Raw genomic sequence first — 26,861 nt, forward strand, 5'->3', positions numbered from 1 at the left:
TAAAACCCTTAACACTGAAATGTTTCCTATCTTATGAAAAATCCAGAGAAACAGCATGAAAGATTACAATCTCTCTGGACATTTTGACAAAGTTGATCATGTTCCGGTCTTCAAAGCACTTTTTTTTCACTAGGTATCAAAGTAATACATTTATCTGGCTTTACTCCTACAGTGCTGGATATTCCTCAATCTTTCTTTTAGGTTCCTCCTTACATCCTCAACTTCTGTCCTGGTATCTCTTCTTTTTTCTTTGTGTCTACTCTCTTGGTAACCTCATCCAGTCTCATGGCTGTAATTTTATATATAGGCTGAGTGTTCCCACATTTATTACTTCAATCTGAATCTTTCCCTGAACTCTAGGTCCTTGAATTCATTTCCATAATTAGGATATACAACTGAATGCCTATTAGGCATATCAAACTTAGAAAGTCCAAACCAAAATTGTGGGCTTACTCCACATGTTCTCATCTCAACAAAATGTCAAGTAGATAAAATGTCATCTCTTATTTCTTTCTCTCAAACCCAATATCCAATCTGTTAGAAAATACTATTGTTTCTATTCCTATAATAGGGAATCTAGTACCTTCTTGCTACTTCCACAGCTACCAAACTGGCTCACATTACTTATGTCTTTTATTTCAAAAACTTTCTAGTTTTTTTTTCTACTTACGCACTTAATTCTTTCACAATAATCTCAAAATAGCAACCAAAATTAGTGTGGCACAACATAAGTTGGATCATAATATTTCCCTCATCAAAAAACTTTAATGACTTTCTATCTTACTCATGTTAAAAGCCAAAGTCCTACTGATGGTCTACAAAACTATCTAAGACTTTTTACCTTATCTCCTATTGTTCTTCTCCTTTCCAATTAGTCACAATCACATGGGTTTCCTTGATTTTCTTACATATGGCAGGCGTATTTTTACTTCATGGTCTTCCAACTTACACATGGCTCACACCCTTTGTGCATTCTTTTCTCTCCACTGTAGAATGGAAACTGCTTAAGGGCAAGGATTTTTGTTTGCTTCTTTAACTGCTGGAATCTAGTATCTTGTATATTTCCTTTTTCATGGTTAGCACCAAATAAATATTAGCAGAATGGGTAGGTCAATTCATTCTCTGATGATTTAAACAGCTGTAATAGTAGGGATTCACTGCAGTATAATCATAAAAGAACTGAACCCAGAATCAGTAAGCTTGAGTTCAGATTCCATCCCAGTCCTTTTGTACTAGTCTCAGTCTCAGTTTAAAAGTCATTTATTCTTTCTTAGGCCCAATGGTTCTCATGTGTACAATGCTTTTTTTTTTTTTTTTTTTTTTTTTTTTTTTTTTGGTTTTCATTTGTGTGTATATGTGCAGCAATTAAGAAACAACGTATGGAGCATCAGAGATGTATAAAGTATTATCCACAAATAAGCTTGTCATTATTTCATCCTGAGTCCTATCATTCCAGACTAATGGCAAATACAGAAATAGATAGTATTGCCATAATTACCATACATCTAAAACTCTACCTAAAATATGAGCTAGATTAATCATTCCATCTACTAAAATATGGAAAATTGAGTCTCAGAATTATTGAGCAACAACCCCAACACCACATAGTACTTACTAGAGTACTTAAAGTAGTATTTACCGAATGATGTCCTTAGACTACTTGGATCAGATTTCCATTATTATAATGCATGTATCTGAGCCCCAGCCTACACACAGTATTTGGACCCTCTGAGTTTGAAGCCAAGGGACATACACTTTGAAAAAGCCCCTTATGCCACTGTTAACATATATTAATATGTAAGAAGAAATGGATTATAGAAAAAACAAAAGCAACACTTTTTGAGCAGGATGCCAGCATTAGGGATAACAATAACATTAAAGGAGTTTGCACACCAGGGAAATTAGGTATTACACTTTATTTGTAAATATTAAGTTTCATATGAAGCTTGGAACAATATCTTTCTATAGTCAGCCTGTTTCCTAAAAAGAAAAGTGTACCTGATTTGGAGTTCTATTTCTCAAAATTTGTAGACTTCTAATTGGTATTCTGTTTATAAACCACCACTCAGGGAATTTAGTCATAGTCACCAAAATTTATAAACTGAGGTAAGATTTCTCTTTTATACTATTTTACTGATTCTTACTAGGCTATGTATTTTTTCCACACACTGAAAAGTAGCTTAAAATAGTGTACATATTTCTTGTAGGAGGACTTTGAGGACCAGGTAAGTGATGTCATTAAAGTATGACAAATATGGTAATTTCCCATATTTTTTTTACTATTTTTACTATTTTTTTACTATTTACATTTTTACTAGTTTTACTATTTAAATTATTCTTTGGGAAAATGTACAATTTTATAATAAATATTAATGTATTGTGTACATTTCCTTATTAGAAATCAAGCCAAATGTAAAATCTCATTAATTAAAGCCCCAAAAGTTCAGGCATAGAAAGGAAAAAGAAGTATATTTTTTCAAACTGTGTCATATGGTTACCAATAACTGAATGAACCAGAAGACAAATCCTGTCATGTAAAAGTAACAGCTGCACGGTGCTTGGGTGGCTCAGTCCATTAAGCATCTGACCCTTGATTTTGGCTCAGATCATGATCTCGTGGTTTGTGGGATCAAGCCCTGTATAGGGCTCGGCATTGTCAGTGTGCAGCCTAGTTGGGACTTTCTCCCTCCTTCTCTCGCTGCCCTCCCGCACACTCTCTCTGTCTCAAAATTAAACTTTGAGGGGAAAAAAGTTAACAGCTGCAGTTTTAGCTTGTTAACCTAAAATAAGTTTAGAAACCTGTTCCATGTAGCACTAAAATGTGAACTGGAATAGAACACTCTATGTTTATTTGATCTGTTTTTGGCATACTCTCCACTAAGTAGTTCATGTTCAAATTCTAATTTTCATAGAATGTATGCCTCTCAGAGATTCTCAAGGCTCTAATTGACAGTTCATAAAAATTAAAGGTTTTGTGCCTAGATCACCATGGAATTTTCATAGTACACACTTAATTATTTTGTATGCAAATTAAAAATCAACAAATGAATGCATGCCTTTGTGTCAGAAGAGCAAGATCTTTGTATTATTAGAAATGTGGAAATGGTCTCTTAACACTGATTCCAGTATCTTGGTATATTAACTATGTTGCAATGTTGTAAAATACAGGAACTAAAGAGAATGTTTGATTTTATTCTATCATTTATTCTATAATACACAGTTGATATATTCCTACTTGCAGTATGTTTATATCATATTATATAAAGCTAAAAATGAAAGGCCCTAAAACAATAAATCAATGAAAAAGTGGAGTATTCTAATATGGGGTGAAAAAGCAATTATTTTGGATCATTAGAGGCTGACGCAATGTATCTGAAGCATTCTACTCATAAGAGAACATGCAGGTGTACAGCCAGTGAAAAATTTTGGCAGTGTTTCTTGTCATGCCTATGGGAGAATGAAAGATTAAACTGTTAAGGCAAAGACTTATTCTGAGAGCAACCGAACCTAATGCTGCTGAACAGGGATGAGGTTGAACCAACGGATACCTTCCACATACAGAAACTTAGGTCTGAACGGACTGCATCCTGGGTAAAACTGCTAATCTTGCTATTTCCATATAAATGAAGAAGAAAACTGTCCTGAACTTTCACCCAAATAGCAACAGTCATGATCTAGAAGCTTATTTCTCTCATTATATACCACCATCACCAGGACAAACAACAGGGAAGAAGGACTGGGAGGGGAGGGGAGGGGAGGGGAGGGGAGGGGAGGGGAGGGGAGGGGAGGGAAGGGAAGGGAAGGGAAGGGAGGAAGGAAGGAAGGAAGGAAGGAAGGAAGGAAGGAAGGAAGGAAGGACGAAGGAAGGAAGGAAGAAAGAAAGAGGAGGAAGAAGAAGGAGGAGGAGGCAGAAGGGATCAGGAGGAGGGAGAGGATGAGGAGACAGAGAAGGGGAAAAATAATTTTTTTGAAAACTAAAAAATATATAAAGAAATTATTTTAAGGCATTGGGCAATAATCAAATTTGGGTCATAATTTATGAGAGAGGATAAACTTAGAAGATGAGACCAATATTCACAGCAGCTTTCTCCCTGAAAGAACTGTCCAGGGAGGATCCAAGATGGCAGAACAGCATGGAAGTTTTTTGTGTGTCTCACATCCATGAAATACAGCCAGACCAACACTAAACCATCCTGCACACCTAGAAAACTGATTGGAGGATTAACACAACAATCTGCACAACCTGAACCACAGAATTCAGCAAGTACATGGCACGGAAAGGTGAACTTGGGGAACAAGAAGCTGTGGGAAGGGAGGGGTTTTTGCAGGCGTTGAGAGGACAGAGATGGGGTGGGGGTAGAATACGGGAAAAGCACCCCTTCCCAAAAGCAGCTGGAGAGAAAGCAGAAAATTGCAAACAGCCACAGGGACTAAACTAAAAAGGGAGAAAGAAGAAAGGAGAGGGTTTAAATTCCAGTAAGACTTTAAACAAGGGGAGCGAAAAGTCTGCAAATCCTCAGCTCAATGCCTGGCAGTGCTCTAGTGGGAAGGGCGAATCCTCAGGAACAGAGTGGGGTCTGGGAGGTTCTCAGCCCACATGGGGAAAAGCAGTTCCACTGCTGGAAGGACATTTGGGAGAGGCTATGAGGCAACCTGGGCCCAGCAGACCCCAGAAAATGGCCATATTCACTGGTGCTGGAACAAGGTCGTTAAGGGTAAAGCCTTGTGCCAGATGTTTGTCGCGATCTTCCATAATCCTTAAAACCCTGCTGCTACACTATCTTGCAAACTTTTTCTGGGGCCGGCTGGCACATGGCCGCAGTCTCAGGGCACCGTCAGCAGCAGGGTCCAGCAGGTGTTCCTGGGTGCAGCCAACATTTGGCCATTTCTCATTTGGCCACTGCTCGGTGAGACCCTCCCAAGGAAGAGTGGAACGGATCAAAGCTGCAGTCTCTCAGAAGTAAGGGGCCAGGGAAAACAGCTGCATCTGAGACAAAACTTGGGAGATAGGTACTGCCTGGGGCCTGGTCATGGACAGTGAAAAAGCAGGGAGGGGACAAAAGCTGAGACAGAGGATGGGTGCACAATTGCTGATTGGGAGAACAGAGTTCTCCCAGACTGGTTCTCTCAGACTGAGTAACTGGGTGATGCCATGTTCACGCTCCCACACATGTGGACACACACCTATGAGCACCACAACACTCCAGCCCAGTAGGCTAGCAACACCATCTAGTGGAGAATGGAGCCATTACACTGAGCCTTGCCCAACTGGGCCAACCCAGCTCTTCAAGAACAATCTGCCAAAAAACAAGAGTCCAGGGCCAGATGGCTTTCCAGGGGAATTCTACCAAACATTTAAGGAAGAGTTAACACCTATTCTCTTGAAGCTATTCCAAAAAAATAGAAATTGAAGGAAAACTTCCAAACTCTTTCTATGAAGCCAGCATTACCTTGATTCCAAGACCAGACAGAGACCTCACTAAAAAGGAGAACTGTAGACCAATTTCCCTGATGAACATGGATGCAAAAATCCTCAACAAGATATTAGCCAACCAGCTCCAACAATACATTAAAAAAATTATTCACCACAACCAAGTGGGATTTATACCTGGGATGCAGGGCTGGTTCAATACCCACAAAACAATTAACATGATTCATCACATCAATAAAAGAAAGGACAAGAACCATATGATCCTCTCAATACGTGCAGAGAAAGCATTTGACAAAATACAGCATACTTTCTTGACAAAACCCTCAAGAAAGTAGGGATTGAAGGATCATACCTCGAGATCACAAAAGCCATATATGAATGACCCAGCGATAATATCACCCTCAATGGGGAAAAACTGAGAGCTTTCCCCCTAAGGTCAGGAACAAGACAGGGATGTCCATTCTCACCACTGTTATTCAACATAGCATTGGAAGTGTTAGCCTCTGCAATCAGACAACACAAAGAAATAAAAGGCATCCAAATCTGCCAGGAGAAGGTCAAACTTTCACTCTTCACAGATGACATGATACTCTATATGGAAAGCCCAAAAGACTCCCCCCCAAAACTGACAGAACTGATTCATGAATTCAGCAAAGTTTCAGGATATAAAATCAATGCACAGAAATCGGTTGCATTCCTATACACCAACAATGAAGCAACAGAAAGAGAAATCAAGGAATCAATCCCATTTACAGTTTCACCAAAAACCATAAAATACCTAGGAATAAATCTAACAAAGAGGTGAAAAATCTATACACTGAAAACTATAGAAAGCTTATGAAAGAAATTGAAGAAGACACAAAAAAATGGAAAAAAGATTCCATGCTCCTGAATAGCAAGAACAAATATTGTTAAATTGTTGATACTACCCAAAGCAATCTACATATTCAATGCAACCCCTATCAAAATAACATCAGCATTCTTCACAGAGCTAGAAAAAATAATCCTAAAATCTGTATAGAACCAGAAAATAGCCCGAATAGCCAAAGCAATCTTGAAAAAGAAAACCAAAGCAGGAGGCATCACAATCCCAGACTTCAAGCTATACTACAAAGCTATAATCATCAAGACAGTATGGGACTGGCACAAGAACAGACACTCAGACCAATGGAACAGAATAGAGAACCCAGAAATTGACCCACAAACACATGGCCAACTAATCTTTGACAAAGCAGGAAAGAATATCCAATGGAATAAAGACAGTCTCTTCAGCAAGTGGTGCTGGGAAAACTGGACCACTTTCTTACACCATACACAAAAATAAACTCAAAATGGATGAAAGACCTACATGTAAGACAGGAAGCAAGCAGAATCCTCGAGGAGAAAGCAGGCAAAAACCTCTTTGATCTTGGCCACAGCAACTTCTTACTCAACACATTGCTGGAAGCAAGGGAAACAAAAGCAAAAATGAACTACTGGGATGTCATCAAAATGAAAAGCTTCTGCACAGTGAAGGAAATAATCAGCAAACTAAAAGCACCCAACAGAATGGGAGAAGATATTTGAAAACGACATATCAGATAAAGGGTTAGTATCCAAAATGTATAAAGAACTTATCAAACTCAATACCCAAAAAACAAATAATCCAGTGAAGAAATGGGCAAAAGACATGAATAGACACTTCTCCAAGGAAGACATCCAGATGGCCAACCAACACATGAAAAAATGCTAAAAATCACTCATCTTCAGGGAAATACAAATCAAAACCACCATGAGATACCACCTCACACCTGTCAGAATGGCTAATATTAACAACTCAGGCAACAACAAATGTTGGTGAGGATGCAGAGAAAGAGGATCTCTTTTGCATTATTGGTGGCAATGCAAGCTGATGCGGCTACTCTGGAAAACAGTATGCAGGTTCCTCAAAAAAATAAAAATAGAACTACCCTACAACCCAGCAATTGCACTACGAGGCATTTATCCCCATGATACAGGTGTGCTGTTTTGAAGGAACACATGCACCCCCATGTTTACAGCAGCACTATCGACAATAGCCAAAGTATGGAAAGAGCCCAAATGTCCATAGATGGATGAATGGATAAAGAAGATGTGAGATATATATATATATATATATATATATATATATATATATATATATAATGGAGTATTACTCAGCAATCAAAAAGAATGAAATCTTGCCATTTGCAACTATGTGGATGGAACTAGAGGGTATTATGCTAAGTGAAATTAGGCAGAAAAAGACAAATATCATATGATTTCACTCATGAGGACTTTAAGAAACAAAACAGATGAACATAGGAGAAGGGAAACAAAAATAATATAAAAACAGGGAGGGAGACAAAACAGAAGAGACTCATAAATATGGAGAACAAACTGAAGGTTACTGGAGGGGTTGTGGAAGGTAGGATGGACTAAATGGGTAAGGGGCACTAAGGAATCTACTCCTGAAATCATTGTTGCACTATATGCTAATTTGGATGTAATTTTTTTTTTAAGTTAAAAATAAAATTAAAAAAAAAAAAAAAAGAACTGTCCAAATCATACTGTGGGGAAAGAAAATACAAAAAAGGGAGATCTCAATTGGCAGAGAAGACAGATATTACAAGTCAAAGTTGTTTAGGCAAGTGGCATATGAGGGGATAGTCTTAGAGAGGAAAGGGCCTCAGAAAAAGTTCCTGATATTTGTGCATGCTTAGTAGAATATAGTCACTTGGGAGGCCTGGGAAATGTGAAAAATATTTTAGAGGCAATATAAAGCTAAGAAATGGAGTTTGGAGCTCAAGCCCACCAGTATGGAGTGACAATGGTGACTATTCTGGAACTTTAACTGAAATTCCAGGAAGACCATTAATTTTGAAAAAAAAGGATACCCAGAGTAATATTTTCAAATATATACCAAATATATGCCAAAGTAAAGGATAACCTGTATTAACCTGTCCTGAGAATATTCAATAAAGACTTCATAGGAGCAAGGTAATAAATAATAAATTTTAAGTGCATGAAAGAATATTTAGTCATATATTTAAATTAATATTTTTTAGAAAAAACATCCAATATTCTATAATATATAATACATAAATCTGAAAACACAAAATTACTAGATATGGACTTCTGGTGCACTGCCTTCCAGCACTCCATATTCAGCCCCTAGATGGTTGGGTCTAGTGAGGGACAGGCACAGGTGGCAGTGAGGTAATTTATTTTGAAATATTAAAATATCCAAGTATTTTATCCCCTATGCTAATCTCTAACTGGTGGAAGATTCTGGCAAAATTAATTATCAGTGTAGCTACATCTGTAATATTTTTTACTTGCTTTCTTATTAACAACAATCAGAAGTTTTTTAAACCTCAGAGCAAGTTTTCAAGATGTAAAAATTTCCCCTGTTCATTAATCCTGGGAATCTCTGATCTGTTTTGACAATGGATTAGCCAAACTTTCAATTTGGTTGATTGTGTCCTTTGCAGATCGAGATGTTCTGTATATCATCCCTTTAAGCTCTGGGCTTTTGGCTGCTTACTAAAGGAAAAACAAATACATGGTATTTATTTAGCGTCTATAATCCCTTTGTTAGCACCTTGTATTATGATCTTATTCTATTGAATATCACAAGACTTGGCCTGGATCCCTAGAGGACTAAATGGCCTTAGTTTGATTCTGCTTCCAAGCTTGCAAAAATGACTTATATTCAGAAGTAAGTAAAATGTCAAAATGTTTTTAAAATTTACTTATGTTTATTAGTCAATAGCAACAGAACCAGAGATGATTCATATACTGGATGAAAAGCAAAGATTTCCCAATAATATGATTAAAAATTAAGTAAAAGGGAATAACATACAGTCAAAATGAATGGAAAGAGAAATAATTTCAAAATATATTTGAACATCAATAAAAATAAGAATCTAATGTAAATCCTATATGTGCCAATATACAACTATCTGAGGTTAAGGTCTTGATGGAAGCATTCAACAGAAGGTTGAAACCAATGGAAGATGGGATTAGTGATTTCATAAAAAAATCAAACAGAAATATTCAAACTGAACATGGATGAAAAACAGAAAAAGGGGAAGAACAAGACATATACAAAGAAGAGTTCAAAATATTTAAAATATATGTAGTTGAGGTATATGAGGAGACAAAAAGAGAATACTGGAAAAATATTAAAGAAAAGTGACTAAGAATTTTCTAAACCTGATGAAAGATATAAAACCACAAATGCAAGCAATTCAGTGACCAAAAAGCTAGATAACCACAAAGAAAATCACAGGCAAATGCATTGCAGTGAAATTTCTAAAATACAAACAAAAACAAAACAGATAGAGATAGAAAATACTTAAACAGCTGAAGGAATAAAAAGACAAATTACGTTAAAAATACCACTCAAAGTTGGCTTTTCAACAGAAACTCTAAAATGCAGAATAGAATAGAAGTATAGGTTTAAGGTATTGGAAGATACAACATGACAATAAGATATTATTCAAATATATAGAAAAAAATTAAGATACTATAAAAAAAAGAAAAGTCAAAAGATTTTGTCTCCAGCAGATATGAAATATAAAAAACACTAGAATTACCTATGCTAAAGGTAAACCATCCTAGATGAAACCATAAGCCTTTAAGAAAGGCTTAAAGTTTCCAAAAATAGTAAATAAATTAATAAATATAATGATGTCTTAGAGTACAATAAGAGTTTATTGTGGACTTTATAACATATATAACAGTAAAACATAGACAACAATAGAACAAATGGTACATAAAGGATAAAGAGAGTCTACCTGTGGCAAAATTTGGGAAGTGACTCATGTATTGTTTTAATATAGTTTTTAATAAATTAAAAAATTCATATTGTAATAAACAGAGTAACAATGAACAGAACAGAAGTAAGCACAACCAAAATCTAAAAGATCATAAAATAGTAAAGTAATTTAAAAACTTATTCTCAAAGAAAAAAAAAAGGTTTGATAACACAAAGAAATTCAAAACAGTAGCAATATGGTAGATTTAAACCCGATTCAATTACCAATTACATTAAAATTAAACAGTATAAAACTCCTAGTAAAAAACAAAGATCACCAGATTGATTAAAATAAAATCTCACACACATACACACACACACACACACACACACACACACACACACACACACTCCACTCTAAATATGAGGACACATAGGCTGAAAGCAAATGGATGAGAAAATATGTACCATGTGAACAAAGGAATCCAAAGTGGGTGCTACTAATATTTTCAGATAAAATAATCCTTAAAGCAAGAATTTCATTGGATATAAAGAAAATATTTTACAGGGATAAATTGCTGAATTTAACATGAAGATATACAAAACCTAATTTGATATGCACCAAAACATATAGTTCGAAAATACATAAAGAAAACAACTTAGAGAGAGAGAGAAAGCCATGAACAATCCTATCTGGAGATTTTAGCAAAACACATATCTCCAGTAACAGAGATGATGCAAATGCAAGATATCAGTAAGACAGATTTGAATAATAATTAAATAACTTACTTTGATAGATACTTATAGAACACTATGACCATGTGGTTAAAAACAGTGTACATCTAAAGTACACATAGAACATTTACAAGATTAGATCTTACCTTAAGTCATAAAGAAACTCTCAGCAGTTAACAATAAACAAAACTGTACAACGTAGCACACAGTAGTATAATGATCTACTATTACCTTTTTGCAAGTGTTTGGAAATTAAGGAAAAACAACAACAACAACAACAAATACCACAATAGAAATTAAGAAATATTTTGAGCTGAATGATAATGAAAATAAAACATCAAAATTTGTGTAATGTACCTAGTGTCCATATGGAAATTTATATCTTAAAAGGCATATATTACCAAAAAATAAAAATAAAGCTTAATGATAAATTACCTAAGCTCCCAACTCAAGCAGTGAGAAAAGAGTCAATTACAGTGAAAGTATAAAGGAAGCAAGAAAAAAAAATTTTTCTAAGGAAATATCAAAGAACAAAAACAGACTACAATACAAACAGCAACAACGACAACAATAAAAAGCAATACAGCCAAATGGTGGATCTTCGAAAAGAATTACAAATTGATAAACACCTAAAAGAAAAGATTATTTCTGGATGGAGATATATTTTAGTTATTTTGCTGATTCTTCACCTTGCTTCTTAAAATAATGTTTAGGTAGGGGCGCCTGGGTGGTTTAATAGGTTAAGCGTCCAACTTTCATTCAGGTCATGATCTCGCAGTTCTTGAGTTCGAGCCTTGTGTCAGGCTCTGTGCTGACAGCTCAGAGCCTGGAGCCTGCTTCACAGTCTGTGTCTCCCTCTCTTTCTGCCCCTCCCCACACCACTCTGTCTTTCTGTCTCTCAAAAATAAATAAACATTAAAAAATATAAGAGGTCAAGAATAAATGAAAATATACAAATGACCATTACTGAGAATGAAAATAGGGACATCACAGCTAAAAATACTAAAAATATAATAATAGGCAATTATATATGACTTTATGCCAATAGTTTAGAATTTTTAATAAAATAGACAAATTATTACAAATTCAATTTATAGTACTAATACAAAATGAATAGAACATCTGAATAATGTTATATCTGTAAAAGAAATTTAATCCATATATAAAATCCTTGTCAAAAAGAAAATAACTGGGTAAGATGGGTCCCTGATACATTCTTTAAAATGCTTAAGGAAAAAATATCAAATGTTCCAAAATATCTCCCAAAGAAGAGAAAAACAAGCAACATTTTCTATCTCATTTTATGTAAGCAGCATAATGCCAATACCATAACTTGACAAGGACATTACAAAGAAAAATTAGGGACAAGATATTCCCATGAACATAGACATAAAAATTCAAAAAAACAGAAAATATAATCCAGTGATGTATCAAATGGTTAATATCTGATAATAAAGTGGGATTTATTTATGGAAAGCCATTCCTTAAAATTTATCATATTAACAGAATAATGGACAAAACCAAAGAGATAGAAGAAAATGGTGCTAAAATTCATTACCATTTCATGGTTAAAATTATATTCTCATGAAACTGGGCATAGGAAATAACTTTTTAAAACTATAAGGAAGAGAATCCACCAAAAATAGCTGTCTGTAATACTACACTGTAAGAAAATGCTGAATGCTTTCTAACTAATTAGATACAGTGTTAAAATTTAGACCAAATTAGATTAAAAGTTAAGATACACTGTTGACACTACCATTCAAATTTTACTAAAAGTTTTAGCTTTTAAAACAAGGTAAGGAAAAAAAAATGCGGGTTTGGTTTTTGGCTTTTTCCAGCAAAGCCGAGGACTACAGAAAGGATTACTCAAGAATCCACAAGTTAAGAGAAGTGAGGGAGGCTAAGGGAAGTCTCCCAGAGCTGCTCTCAAGCTCCCATATTTATTGAGCATAAATTTAAGAAAACATTGTTCAATACAACAGTGGGCTATATGCCAATAAGAACATATAGAAAGCATGCAGAAAAAACAAGTTAAAACAGGATAAAATATTTCATGTGATAACATATTCTAAAGAATTTATGAGTATAGGCAGGACCTACCCTCTAGATATACATTAACTAGATGAGCGACGTAAGTGCCCCCTACATATACATTAACTAGATAAGCAAAGTGTGGCTGCTGTTTTTAGCAAGTCCAGAAAGCAGTGTTCTGCTTTACAATGTGTTCCCTATAATCTCCTAGCCTAGGACATAGCTATTTGATTTCCCACACAAAAAACAAAAAAACAAAAAAACATAGTAATTATGGCTGGAAAAGAGAAAATACATTAGTTTCACTTTTTTTTTTTTTTTTTTTGAGAGAGAGAGAGTGCATGCAAGTGGGGGAGAGGGGCAGGGGGATAGAGAGAATCCTAAGCAGGCTCCACGCTGAGTGTTGAGCCCAGTGTAGGGCTCTATCCCAGGACTCTGGGATCATGACTTGAGCCGAAATCAAGAGTTGGATGCCACTCAGGTGCTGCTAGTTTTACTTTAGATGACATAAATTTTACAGAGAATACAAAACAATAAAAATATAAGATATTGACAATAACAAGTAAATTCAGGAAGGTTCCCAGTCATAAGGGCAACATGTGAAAAATCATACAGATACAACATACATAACATACAAAAAAGCACGTATATTCACACATATACGTACAGACATAAGGAGCAATAAAAATGTGATGAAAGCATCAGTTACACTCATCTACAAAAATATCAGTATCAAATATTTGGAAATTATATAATGAAAATAAGTAAGATCTTGAAATTGGAAAACACAGAGAAGTATTGAAAGAAACTCAATAACCAAATCAATCTACATCAAAACCACATTATATATTAAAAGACCCGGTCTATCTATAATGCTCATTCTGTTCAAACTGATATATGGTTTCAACACAATCCTAAAACACCCCCCCCACTTCTTTTAATTGACATGTGAGTTATAAAATCTACAAGGAAATGCAAAGGATCTAGAATAACCAAAGTGATACCGAAAAAAAGAACATAAGGGTGCAGGTCTTTTACTATTATAGTTCAAGACATTTCTACTATTTCCGACAGTGCAAATCATGTAAAACATTACATTATCTATATATGATACTACATATATATTGGGGGGAAAGCGATCTTTTCAATAAATTAATTAAATAAATAAATTATATGGAAGAAAATGAACCTTGGCTTCTCCTTTATACCATAATGCAAAAAGTAATTATAGATTAAAAGCCAAAGTAAAGCAAAACAATCAGTTTTCTAGAATATAACACTGGAGACTTCATGGTTTAATGAAGTAAAGGTTGACTATAGAGAACTCTAAAATCAATAACCACAAAAAAAGATTGCTGAAATTTACTAAAGGAATTTATTAAACTTCAATACTTTTCTGCTGAGAATGGGGTAACTAAGTGCCCTGGGGGTTTCCAGGATGTGGGATTTTAGTGCTAATACCAGGACAGTCTGCAAACAAACCAAGACGGACGATCCTCTACCTGCAGACAGGATAATTGTATTTGTGCCTGTTTCACCAAAAAGAATAGGATGGAAATAACATTAGATGACTTCCAAAGCTAGATTACAAAAGGTGATTCAGCTTCTGACTTGATCATGTGAACACTAACATTGGAGCTCTGAACTGTTATGAAAAGTCTGACTGCCTTCAGGCCACCATGCTGGGAGGACTCCTATAAATGGTCTACCTGAAGAGATCACATTTGAGAAGCTATATAAAAAAGGAGATGTCTAGCAAAGACCCTAGCTTCTCCAATCACCAGCTCTTCCAGCTCCAACCACATCTAACTGCAATTTTAAGAAAGACCTGAAGCCTGACTATGCTATTCCCAAATGCCTAAACATAAGAAAATGGAAAATAAAATGATTATTGCTGCTTTAAGCCTTTAAGTTTTGGAGACAACTTTTATGCAGCACTAGTAACTGAAACAACACCTCAATAAAAAAAAAAAAAAAAAAAGAAACTCAACTAAGTTTTCCATATATTTTTATCACATTCAAATCCTAATTTTTGTCTATATGACATATTAAATTCAAAATTAAGAAAAATAGCATAATATTATACCACAGGTATATAGATATATATATGTACATTACTGAATAAAATTTTGATGGAATCTGCATCCAACACAATTTTTACACATAGTGCTTAATCTAAATATATATATACACACACACACACACACACACACACACACACACACACTATTTGAATAATTTTTCAATGAATTTATTTTAATAGGAAAATTTTTTAGGGCCAACTATAACATGAAGGTTAAATATGAGCACCAAAAGTTACAGGAAGGCTTTACAAGGAAAAGCTAAAATTTCCCTCTTAAAGATATGTTTCCTTGATTATATATTGGAAGTAAAATAATGAAAAAGATATATTGTAGTTTATCATTATGATATTCTTTTGCTTATAATCAGTATAAATTAACTAGTTCACATGATTAAGCTAAACAATAATTTAGGCAATCATGAATAAAACTATTTCTCTAAATTTTTCATTGATTCTCAGTTCATAAGTATAATAGTTAAACATTAAAACGTTAATTTATTAGTGAACATCTATTTTCTCTAAAAATGATTAACAGTCTTAAAACTAAAGAGATATTATAGCAGAAAATAAAAATGCAGTAAAAAGTGGATTTTGAAGTACATATCCCTAAGATTCTTCTCCATAAATATTAAGTGTAATAATTTATGTAATTCATCATCAGTTTCACATTTAATATATTGATGCCAAAGTGTTTACCATTGTTTTAAAAACATTTAAACTTTATGAAAATTCTTAAAGCTTAACTTATATAGTATTTCAATAAAGTGTCCATGTTTCTTCAGAAACAAAATGGAGGATATTGCTTCTACATGTTGACTAAATTCTGGATATAGTTTTCCTCATGGCTTTTGACTTTTCTGTAAGGTACAGCAAAGTGACAGCTTTGGGTTAAGATAGACTTGTATGGAAATTGGAGGTAATCCAACAATAGTTCCTCTGCTATACAACGACAATTTTTGGAGGAAGAGGAGACCTGAGCTACGCAGAAGGAAACATACTAAATACAATTTTGGAAATATGAAACTTTGAGTACCTTTAGGGTATGCATCAAAAATAAATGAGGCCAGCTGCCAACATTAGTCACGGTTTCGTATCTTCCTCTTTGTACAATTCCCAAATTGTACAAATCAAGACAGAAAACAATAAGCTACCACTTGAAGTAATTTATGTTCACCTAAATATTTTAATTACTTTATGTCTCATGTATAATATCTAAGCCCCTGCTTACAATAGATCATAGATATCTTGGAAAAATATCATAATAATTGTACTTCCTAGGTACAAGTTATTATAAGATTAAACATAAAACTCACTGTTTCCCTCTCTCCTTTGTTCTCTTTCATTCACTGAAGCAGCCTCTGAAATAAACTGGACTTCCATTTTACCTAGAAGAAGAGAGAGGAAATTACTTACCGACTGCACAGAAATCATGACTTGATAGAAAAATAATTCTTTTTATTATCTCAAAGATATTAAAAAAGCAAATAAATGAACAGTGTATGTGTGAACATACACTCTTTATGCCCCCACAACTTTGTTTTGTTAATAAATATTTTATCACTTTTTTTATTAATAGATTTAAATTTTTTAATGTTTGTTTATTTTTGAGAGAGAGAGAAAGGGAGAGAGTATGAGAGGAGGAGGGGCAGAGAGAGAGGGAGACACAATCTGAAGCTGTCAGCACAGACCCTGACACGGGGCTCGAACTCATGAACTATGAGATCAAGCCCTGAGCTGAAGTCACTTAACTCACTGAACTACCCAGGTGCCCCAGATTAATAGATTTTATTTATTTATTTTTTAAAAAAATTTAAGTTTATTTATTTTTGACAGAGACAGAGTGTGAGCATGAGCTGGGGAGGGGCAGAGAGAGAGGGAGACACAGAATCCCAAGCAGGCTCCAGGCTCCAAGCTGTCAGCACGGAGCCTGACGCGGGGCTCGAACTCACGAACTGTGAGGTCATGACCTGAGCCGAAGTCAGTCGCTCAACCAACTGAGCCACCCAGGAATGCCCCGGATTAATAGATTTTAAAACAAAGCTCTGGAAAAAGGTTTTGTCATAATATGCAAGAAAGTTCTTTAAGGAAAATAAATTCTATTGGTTATTAGTAGACATATAGTTAAAAATGTCATTCAGTGCAATTAACTTAAAACTACCTATCACCAAAATCAATTTATATTCTACTAATAAGAAAAAAGGGACAAACAGAAGATTTTTGTTATTCCTTTGGCTTCAAAACAGAACTCGAAAAAATGTGGAGACTCAAATAAAAATGATCCCCCTCTAGATAATTTTTTAAGTGTGATCCACCTCCATCCAATTGAGACTTTCTCATGCCTAATTTCAGTTTTGGTCCCATTGCTTGTTTTCTTATCCTTTATAAAGCATTATACAAAGTCTCAGAGCTATTAGGACTCAGGACTGGCTTTCAAGACAGGCTTTGCTTTTAAGAAACAGCTGTCAGAAGTGACAGGATACAATTGTTAAAACATCTAAAATAAAGGCTAAATAAATGCCTACATATAAAGTAGTATTTTTCTTCTAGGTCTATGTCTTCTATGTTTAGACATAGAGAATGGACTTTCACTCCATTCATGTTGCTTGCTAGACTCAATATGTCACCTGTCTCATTCTTATTAAAATGAATTACCAGTGCAATGCTGTACATGATCAGTGAAATCCAAGGGAAATTACCTACACCACTTAAAGAAACAGAGCAGAATCACTGCATGATTTTAGTGTTGCTAAAGAAACACACTGTGATCATTTTACTAAATGAACATATTAGATTGGATTTTATTCTGGGGGATGGAATGTATTTAATTCAAAGGTAGGGATTTAATACACAAATTATAAAGTTTACAGATCTCAATTTGAGAGCTGACAGGGGAGCGTAAACCCTAAATATAATTCAAGAGAGGTGTTGGAAAATAGGAAAAAAATAAAAGTAAAATTTCAGGACAGAACAGGATAAACTAAAGGATTTCAATGGGAACTTATTGTCTAATAATCTAAAATGGTAGGCAAAATAGTGTGGAAACAAATAAAGAAATGCCAAAATAACATAAGAATCAGAAAGCAATTTTCTGCCTTAGATCCCAGGCTTCCACAGATTAGGTCACTGAGAAACATGAAGACAATTAGAGGCATTTCAGAATCATGACCAAAAGTAAAATGAAAGACAGATGGATAGATGCACAGATAGTACAAATACTAGAGAAAAGAGATCTTGTCTCCTGATGAACACAGCTTCCACACTAAAAAGTTAACACCAGTGGTATATACATGGGACATCTAGGGCTGGACAATGACCCCTTCTATTTGCAATGGTGGGTGGAGACTGACCCTCTGACAAGGTCTTCTTGGGACGGAGCTACAGTTTGCTATGCTTAGGAAATGTAGGAGCTGGAGGAACTTCACTGATAAGGGGTCTCTGAGAAACTGGATGGGAAGTTCTCAATACCATCTAGTAAATAATCTATGCATTATCTTGGATCATATCTGTACTCCCAAGACTGACAAAGTTTGGAGGGATAACTCTTACTAAAGAAACAGCTACATCCCAAGTCTAATTGTCCTTATTTTAGTAAAATTTCTGTCCAGTAGCTGAATATGGAACATGACTTTATTTTTCCCTTGAATATTATCTTTTTCCATTCCTCACATGTATGATTCAATATCTTCAATGCCACTTTATCCTGTTCTTCAAACTTCCAAAACAAAATTCCATTTATACGGGTGAATTAGTGAGAAATATATAAATTATTTAATATTTTGTCAATGACACAGAGGAAAATACTTTTATCATATACACAGAAGAAACATTTTAATCAAGCCCACAAATCCTTTATCACGGCTGTCACCTAGAGCTTTCCTATAATCTGTCCATCCTTCCCTTGCACAGTGCTCTGCTTTCCACTCCTCCCTGTATTATCAAGTCCCTTTTCTTTCTCCCCAAGGCTCCATTTCACCTACCACTATGAGTATCACAGTCTCCTGGAGTTTCTCTCACTACAAAGGAACCCTCATAATTGGCAAACACATTCTCCATATATTTCACATAAAAGTTTTTTAATGATTATGCTATAATAAAAATACTCAATTCTGCCCATGTAAGAAATGGCTATTTTTATTTCAACAAAACAATGAAAATAAAGTATGTAGTTAGTAGCAGTATGTATCAATATATTCAAATATAAAGACTTGTGGTGTAGCATACCAGTATAATTTGAAAAAGCCTATCATGAATGATGAACACATTTCGATAATGAGACACATTGCACTGGAATTACAGGAGTATACTCTGTCAAGCTGTCCCACGGCGTACTATTTAATAAAACTAATGTATAAGAGAACTTCTACTCATATTTTTTTTTGAAAACTTGGATTTCCACACAGAATAGTACATTAAATTGGAACATACCTATAGCTAAGTATATAAAAGGTGGGAACAATGGAAAAAGTACAGAGAAGAGGCTCCTCTTTCTGGGATCACATCCTGGTGCTTTTGCCCCCTGCACCTTCCTACAATATTCCACCTACCATATGAATCTGAGCTTATGATGTTTGTTCTTTAAAAGCTTTCTATGAACAGCTCTTCCTTTTCGTCTTTCATGATAGGACCTTTTACAACCTTTCCAGGAACAGCTAAATAAATGAAAAGTTTTTCATTTCTTCTTTGGTCTGCAAAAATAGCTTTTGTTGATGATGAAAAGTGCCACCTCCCAAATTTCTCATTTTTCCATGAAGCAAAAGGTTTACTTTCTGAAGGTTTCACAAGTACTATGAATCACTATATTTATCTTTCTTCTGGATGTAGAAAAATGGGTGGCAATTTAAGCCCCGGACTTGCATGTTTCTCAAAATATGGCACCATGACCATGTCCAGATTTACTTACTTTACTTAGACTTTTATTTTCTTTTTATCAAAAAAGCACTCTTAATTGTAGTTACAGTTGTATACATTTTCTTGTCAAAAGACACAGAAGATACAGTTTAGCAAATCATTCAAAACTAACCTCTGGATATGAAAATTCTAACAGCTGCAACTAAAAATAAGGGTATTTTTTAAACATGCTAACTATACCTCCAATTTATTGAAATACTATCTTTTATGGTTAAGACTACTGATGTTCAATAATGCATTTTCAACCAGTGATATCATTATACATAACCGTGAGGGTTTTCAAATAGATATTTGCTTTTAGTGTATCAGGAAAATACCACAAAATAGCTTTGCATCCCAATAAATTATTGCAATTTCACTGATACACTCGCAATTTTCTCAAATGTTATTGAGGTACACAGTCTTAAAACAGGGAAAACAATAATGTAAATGAGACTTTTCATTTTGATGTTATAAAAATAAAACTTTGCGAAGTATTTAATATTATCTCCATTTATCATTAGCTCCTAATATGTATCTTTAAAATGACAGGCTGTTGTTTAAGCAATTGAAATCATCGTTTGTTTGTAACAATCCTGTACTCATGGAAAAAAGTTTATAATTTTTATAAAAGTGGGAATTTATTCATAAATCCATTTATAATGGATGTTTTAACATAAGTGCTAAAAAAATATTTTTAAAATCCATTCTATGCACAAATATGTGTGCCCTCATAAGTAACAATAATTAGCACATTAATTCACCACATTGTTTATACTTCAATTATAAAGGCAAATAAAAAGCTGCTCATGTTCTGCTTGAACAGATTTGCAGCCTATGCAAGTGTTGTCTGACCTTAGTTTCCTTTTAGAAACTGAGGATATTTAAAATGAAAACGTCTGAAAGGCCATCATGAACGCAATACATTAAGTGACTAAGTGAAGAAATTCAACAATAGGTAAACCATAAAAAGGTAGGTGTACACCAAAAACCCGGCTATTTGACCAAGGACGTTCTGTACTCCCAGAACACATGCTAGTGAAAATGAGTCATGGTAGTGTGCATACATACAGACACATAGGTCGGTTGTGCACCCAAATGAATTAAAATTTGTGGCAACACACTTATCGCTTGACATTAGGCTGTGTCTACTGTATCATTCACTTTAAAAAACATTTTTAAATGAAAGTTATTGGATAACAAATGGGTTATTCATAACTTCATGAATTCAGTAACAAATTCCACTTTCTTTACTGTCCTACTTACCAAAACAGTTTTGCCCTCAGGGTCTACTTGAAGAGTGAACATCCGTATTTGTTTTAATTCACTATCCTAGCAAAGGTGTCAGGCTCTAGTATTTTAAGACAAATTAAAATAGGTACTGATTTTGATGTGGTATCCAAATGGAACCAGGCATTACAATTTTAGGCTTTCAGGCCTTTCTCAAACACAAACACACACACACACACACACACACACACACACACACACACACACATACACACACACACAAATTAATTTTGTATGATTTTCAGTTCTAGTTAGAGCCTTTGTCCCAAGGGCTTGTTAATCTTGTATCCCATTCCTGCCCTGTTACAATTTAAAGATTGTCAAAAGAAGGATAAATTTCATGCCATTTTCTGTTCTCATTACAATCTTCAGATTGTTATGAGAACGGATTAATTTTGCTCAATTTTCTGCCCTCGTTACAGACTGTTATGAGAATGGATTAATTTTATGACATTTTCTTCTTTCATTATAATCTTTGTTATGGGAATGAGAATATGTAATGAGAATGAGAGCATATCAAGCATTAAAAGGTCTGTGAGAGCTCATGACAAAGATTGTAACAAGAAGAGAAAACGGCACCCAATCCATTCTTGTGACAATTTTAAGATTGCCAAGCGAACCCAGAGTGACACTGCATTTATCCACTCTGAAGACAAAGATTGTTGAGAAAATGGGAATAAGAGCAAAATTAATCAGTTTTTCTGACAATCCTGAGACTGTACTTAAGCGTACAGTATTTTTTTCTGTGATACAGTACTTACTTGAAAACATGTGCATTGCAATTAAATGCTACTTATTGGAAAATGTCATTTTAATATTTTATTTTTTCTATTTCTTTTTTTTCAATTTCTCTCTCCTTTCTCACTCACTCTTTCATTCCCTCTTTCCTTTGTTTTCTCCTATTCTTCTCCCTCCCTCCCTCTTTTCTTATCTTTGATGTGCATTATGACCTGTATTTTTAAAATATTATTACATTTAAATGGAAATCAGTATCACTTAAAATGACAATACAAAGAAGAGAAAATAACACACACAAAAAAGAGCCACAATAAGAGACAGAACCTCAATCAGCCATTGCTTTAATTATTTCAAATCATTTATTTGAATCAACTGTCTCCAGGTTCCCAGAAAAAAATTTATTTTGTTTTGTTTTGTAGAAGTTACTAGAGCAGTCAACATAATGAAACTATCCTAGGTCTGCAAATATATGCTACTTAATCGTTTTATTTGCTAATAAATAGGTCACTGCCTTGTAATATGCTCTCAAAAACTTGAGTGGATATGCCTACTACCATATCTGAATAACATCAACGTTCCCATGGGATGCAGACGAAGACTTCTTATAAAATCTTGCAATTTCAGCCCCATGCATATCTTGTTCATACTTCTCAATGATTTCACCGTAATCATCTCCTTCTTACTACCTTTCTTTTCAACCTTTTTCTGCATGGGGACCATTGTACATACTCACCCAGATGCTGACTACAGTACAGTATTACTAAACTTGTCTTATACTGTATTTAATGTAAGTGGCAATAAGGCAGCAGAAGAAAGGGTCTATATCTGCAGGCAGCTTGACCTAGAATGAAGCAAAGCATTCCTAAGCTTACTCTTGTATGGAAAAGCAAAGGACTGTCCATAGGTGCTCTGAAGTGACAGAAAATACACTAGTGTCAGTTGCGTGCACCTTCCAACGTTCTGAAAAATCACTGATTTCTGCCAAACACCGTGGCCTGAGACCGAGCATCCGAGCATGGGAGATGATCACCCCCAATCTCACAGAGAAAGAGAGAAAGAGAAGAACCACTGGCTCAGTTGTGATCGTGTGACATCTGGCATCATGTATGACTTGTATTGCAAGACATCGTTCATTTATCAAGTTAAAATTTATTAGAAATGTTTTCTTATCTTAAGGAACACTCACAGAACAAGTTACTTGTAATCCGAGGTTTTACTGTTTATGTATTGGGTATACATATGTATGTATTTGTCAATATAGGTCTTTTATATTTATATAAACACATACATGTGTGTGTATGATGTTGCAACATCTTTTTTAATAGCATATATTAGATAAATGACACTAAAAAATTAGTCATTTTGGCATAATCAAATAAATACCACAAATAATGCCTGTAGTATCATTATTGAATACCTTTTCAATAAAAGATAAAATATTCAAGAATACACAATTTACTGCTATTATTTCAGGACTGTACATGGAATTTCATATACGCATTTTATAAATGAAATACGACTTTTCTATTAAAACCCAAGAGGTAAAGTTCTCACAGAATCCTGAGATCATTAATCCTGAGATCATTAAGCTGTATTTCTTACTTCAAACCATTCTGTTTATTCTTATACATGACAAACATTGCTAGAAACTAATATATACAGAGGGGGTAAAAAAATAAATGTTTTGCATTGATCAACATTTGAAATCATATCCATGAAAGCTGATTGACCACATGCTAAAATGACTTCATTAATGTGTTTTTGATGAATGAGTCTCATTTCCATTATCAGTTGCAACCTTAATGATTTCAATTATCAACTCACTTCATCCTATTTATTTCATTATTTTTTCTCATGGCCCAAAATCTTTAGCTCTTTTCTTCACTAGTTGGGACTTACATTGTTTACAAACTTGATGCATAGTTTTATTTGTGTGTATATGTAACATCATCATAAGCAATATTCTCTAGAGTATTAAGCTGAGACCAGACTCATGGGCTAATGACAACTGGGAAGGCCTAGAGATCTAATAGTAAGTCAGTAGGCAAAGGCCGAGCCGACCCAGAAGTGCAAGGAGTATTGAGAGTCAAATACCCTGAAAAGAAGGTGATCTAAGGCCTCATGAACCTGGGAACCTGGAAATTGGACAGAACCACTAGCTCAGGCACTTCCCAGCCACAGAAAGCAGGCCTCTCAGGTGTGCTTATGGTACAAACCATGTGAGCCCAGCTGGATGGGCCAGGCACGTCTCACATGTATATAATCAGGGCCACAGTAAATTCTATTTCAGAGATGTTCCATCTTTCTTGTTCAACTTTCTTTCCCTCATTAAATCAAATATTTTGTCAACATTAGCTCACATTTTAGCAGATGTTCCCAAATAGATAACATTTCACTGATTGGTTCAGCTCTTTACTTCTTCTACAGAAACCTTCCTTTGCTTTTAAATTCGATTTGTTACCAACCAGCAGAAATGGAACGTTCTCATCTTCCTTTACTCTTAAAATCTGCTCCCTGAAGTCAGTTGTGGTTGCAAAGTAACAAGATACAGAAGATACCCGCCCCACTTTGGCAGTACTGTCTCTAATTGCAGCCTAGTCCTCCTGTTCAGCTGATTTAGGTTAAATACAGCAATATCAAAGTGCTTCAAAAGAGTCTGAGACATTTAAAAAAAAAAGATACAGTTTTCTTATAGTGGCATCCTTGAAACCAGTTAATTATGAAGGTGATTTCAGGTGAAACAGTAACAGTATCTGATGGATAGGAGGAACATTCATGGTACACGTACTGTGGGAAAAGATGGTATCTGTATTTGTTCCTTTCAAAAAAATTAAAAAATGGGCTTGACATACTAATTTAACCTCTATGACTAAAGTTCTTGACCTAATTCATCTACTACTACGAAGATTAAGGCTCTCATCCATTGCATTATATCCAAGGCAGTTACACCCCTGCATTATGCTATTTCTACCTGTGCATTTGATAATGCTAATAGTTCTTTGCTTTGAACATACTTCCAAGTCAGTCTCCTCAATCCATACTTCTTCATCCTCTGTATCACAGGTTGTCACCATTTGTCTAGAAAGGGCTAGGCGCCCAAGTCACTGTGGGTGTTCTTCCATCATGTTGCCACAATATGTACTGAAGCACTCCATCGCTCTGTGTTTGTGTGCCTGCAGCATTCTTTGTCCCATTCGAAACTCTTGGTTCATAATTTGTCTTAACTTAGTTCATAATGTAAGCTCCCAGCATATTATAGTTCACTCATAATTGGCACCCAAGAAAACATTTATGAATGAGAGACCAAAGATGAGTTCTCACAGCAAAAGAGTATTTATAGATATGATATCTTGAAAATTACACTTCAACAGCTATTCTAGCAGTTACTAATATTTTAATGTAACATAAATAATTTTAGGAAGGGCTGACATTTTAAACTGATACTTTTCTCCAACATTATTATGGAAGCAACAAAAAAGATTTTTTTAACTTTTTGAGTTTTTGTTTTCAAAATAATGTTGAAATTATATAGAGACAAACTAACTTCAGGACAGAAAATATGGAAGCTGAAGTAAAAAAATTAATAATTTTGAGGGTATTCTAAGGGAAGCTAAGGGATTTTCAATAGTATGGATTGGTAAACTTATACAACTGGTCAGATAATCATTTCATTCCACAATTCATATTACATGCATATTCATTATATATGTTACTCTGCCAATTAAATGTGATAGGATGATTGATTTGTAGAGTCAGCTCTATTAGGGGGAAGTTTTGTGTGAGTGAATAAATATGCATTTGATATTATGTGTAGAATCATTTAACTTCACTTTCAGATGTTCAGGGCCATTGAAGAATATCTTATGGGATTTAGGGTGTTAGTAATGATGGAAGAGAAGAATCTGCTCCAAAATGGTGGCTGGAGAAAGTCTTGCCTATTAACTAGAAACTTGATGATTGATTAGTTTCATTTGGAGACTAACTCCTATCAATTATGTTTTCCTTTGTTTCTAAAAATTAGTTGACTTAAATGAAGTGCTTAGAATTTCTCTGATATGCCTTGAAAAATAATAACACACATATCTACACGCATATACAGGCACAGACAATACATTCCATTCCTTTGGTGGCTGGGGGGTGAGGTTGGGGATTGGGGAGGGGGACAGTAACAACAAAAAGCATCCCAACAAAGAGCTCTGGAAAAAAGCTAAAACTTACCCTGTTTTCTCATGGTCTGATGTCAGATGTAAAATGAATAGGTCTGTTCTGAGGTCAGAATGAGAAGAAAAAGATCAACATGACCTCTGGGAAATAAAGGTTATTTGACATTTGGGGGATTATCTACTAAAGGCATTGGCCTTGTATCAGAGTAAAGGCTTGACAGGCAGAGAAGACTTCATTTTCCCCACAGTGAAATATAAAGGCAAAAGTTAAGCCCATGCCTCCCCTCAGCAAGAACAGTTGCTGAAATCAGTAGCCTTGATCGATGATGTATTTTCAAAATCAAAACAAGCATCAGTGTCTCCAATCTAATCACATCTCCTAAAGCTACTGCTTCCTGTGGGAATTTAATTGCTGCAACATTAGACTCCAGACAACAGGCACTTCTCAAGGCTACCTATCAGGGCAAGGACAAAAATCTGTGGGATAGTGTCAAAGCTGTTAGACGCAAAACCTGTTAAAGACCCCATGCGTATAATTTTCCTCCTTCAATTTCAGCAGTAAAATTTTACAGATCCTCTATAACAAGTTTAAAAATGCAGCAGCATTATTTATACTGACCATGAAAAGGACAAAATATTTTAGTCTGGTAAAAACTCACCTTTATTTTTTTCATGTTCCAAAATGTACTCTGAAAAAAAAATATTACTGCTTTGCTGTGATTTGTTTTAATCATCATTTCT

At 34.7% G+C, this 26,861-nt stretch overlaps 1 long non-coding RNA gene across 1 annotated transcript in view; it reads right to left on the reverse strand.

The window, feature by feature from the left end:
* Positions 1–26,861, reverse strand: part of LOC147584240 (uncharacterized) — a 376,618-nt gene that overhangs the window by 66,850 nt on the left and 282,907 nt on the right. The window contains exon 3 of the long non-coding RNA XR_015255259.1: positions 16,356–16,427. This is a non-coding gene — a long non-coding RNA (uncharacterized LOC147584240). The remainder of the gene's footprint in view (positions 1–16,355; positions 16,428–26,861) is intronic.

The sequence above is a fragment of the Puma concolor genome, chromosome A1 (genome assembly GCF_028749965.1).
Source record: "Puma concolor isolate L17-30 chromosome A1, mPumCon1.1.hap2, whole genome shotgun sequence".
NCBI classification, from domain to species: Eukaryota; Metazoa; Chordata; class Mammalia; order Carnivora; family Felidae; genus Puma; species Puma concolor.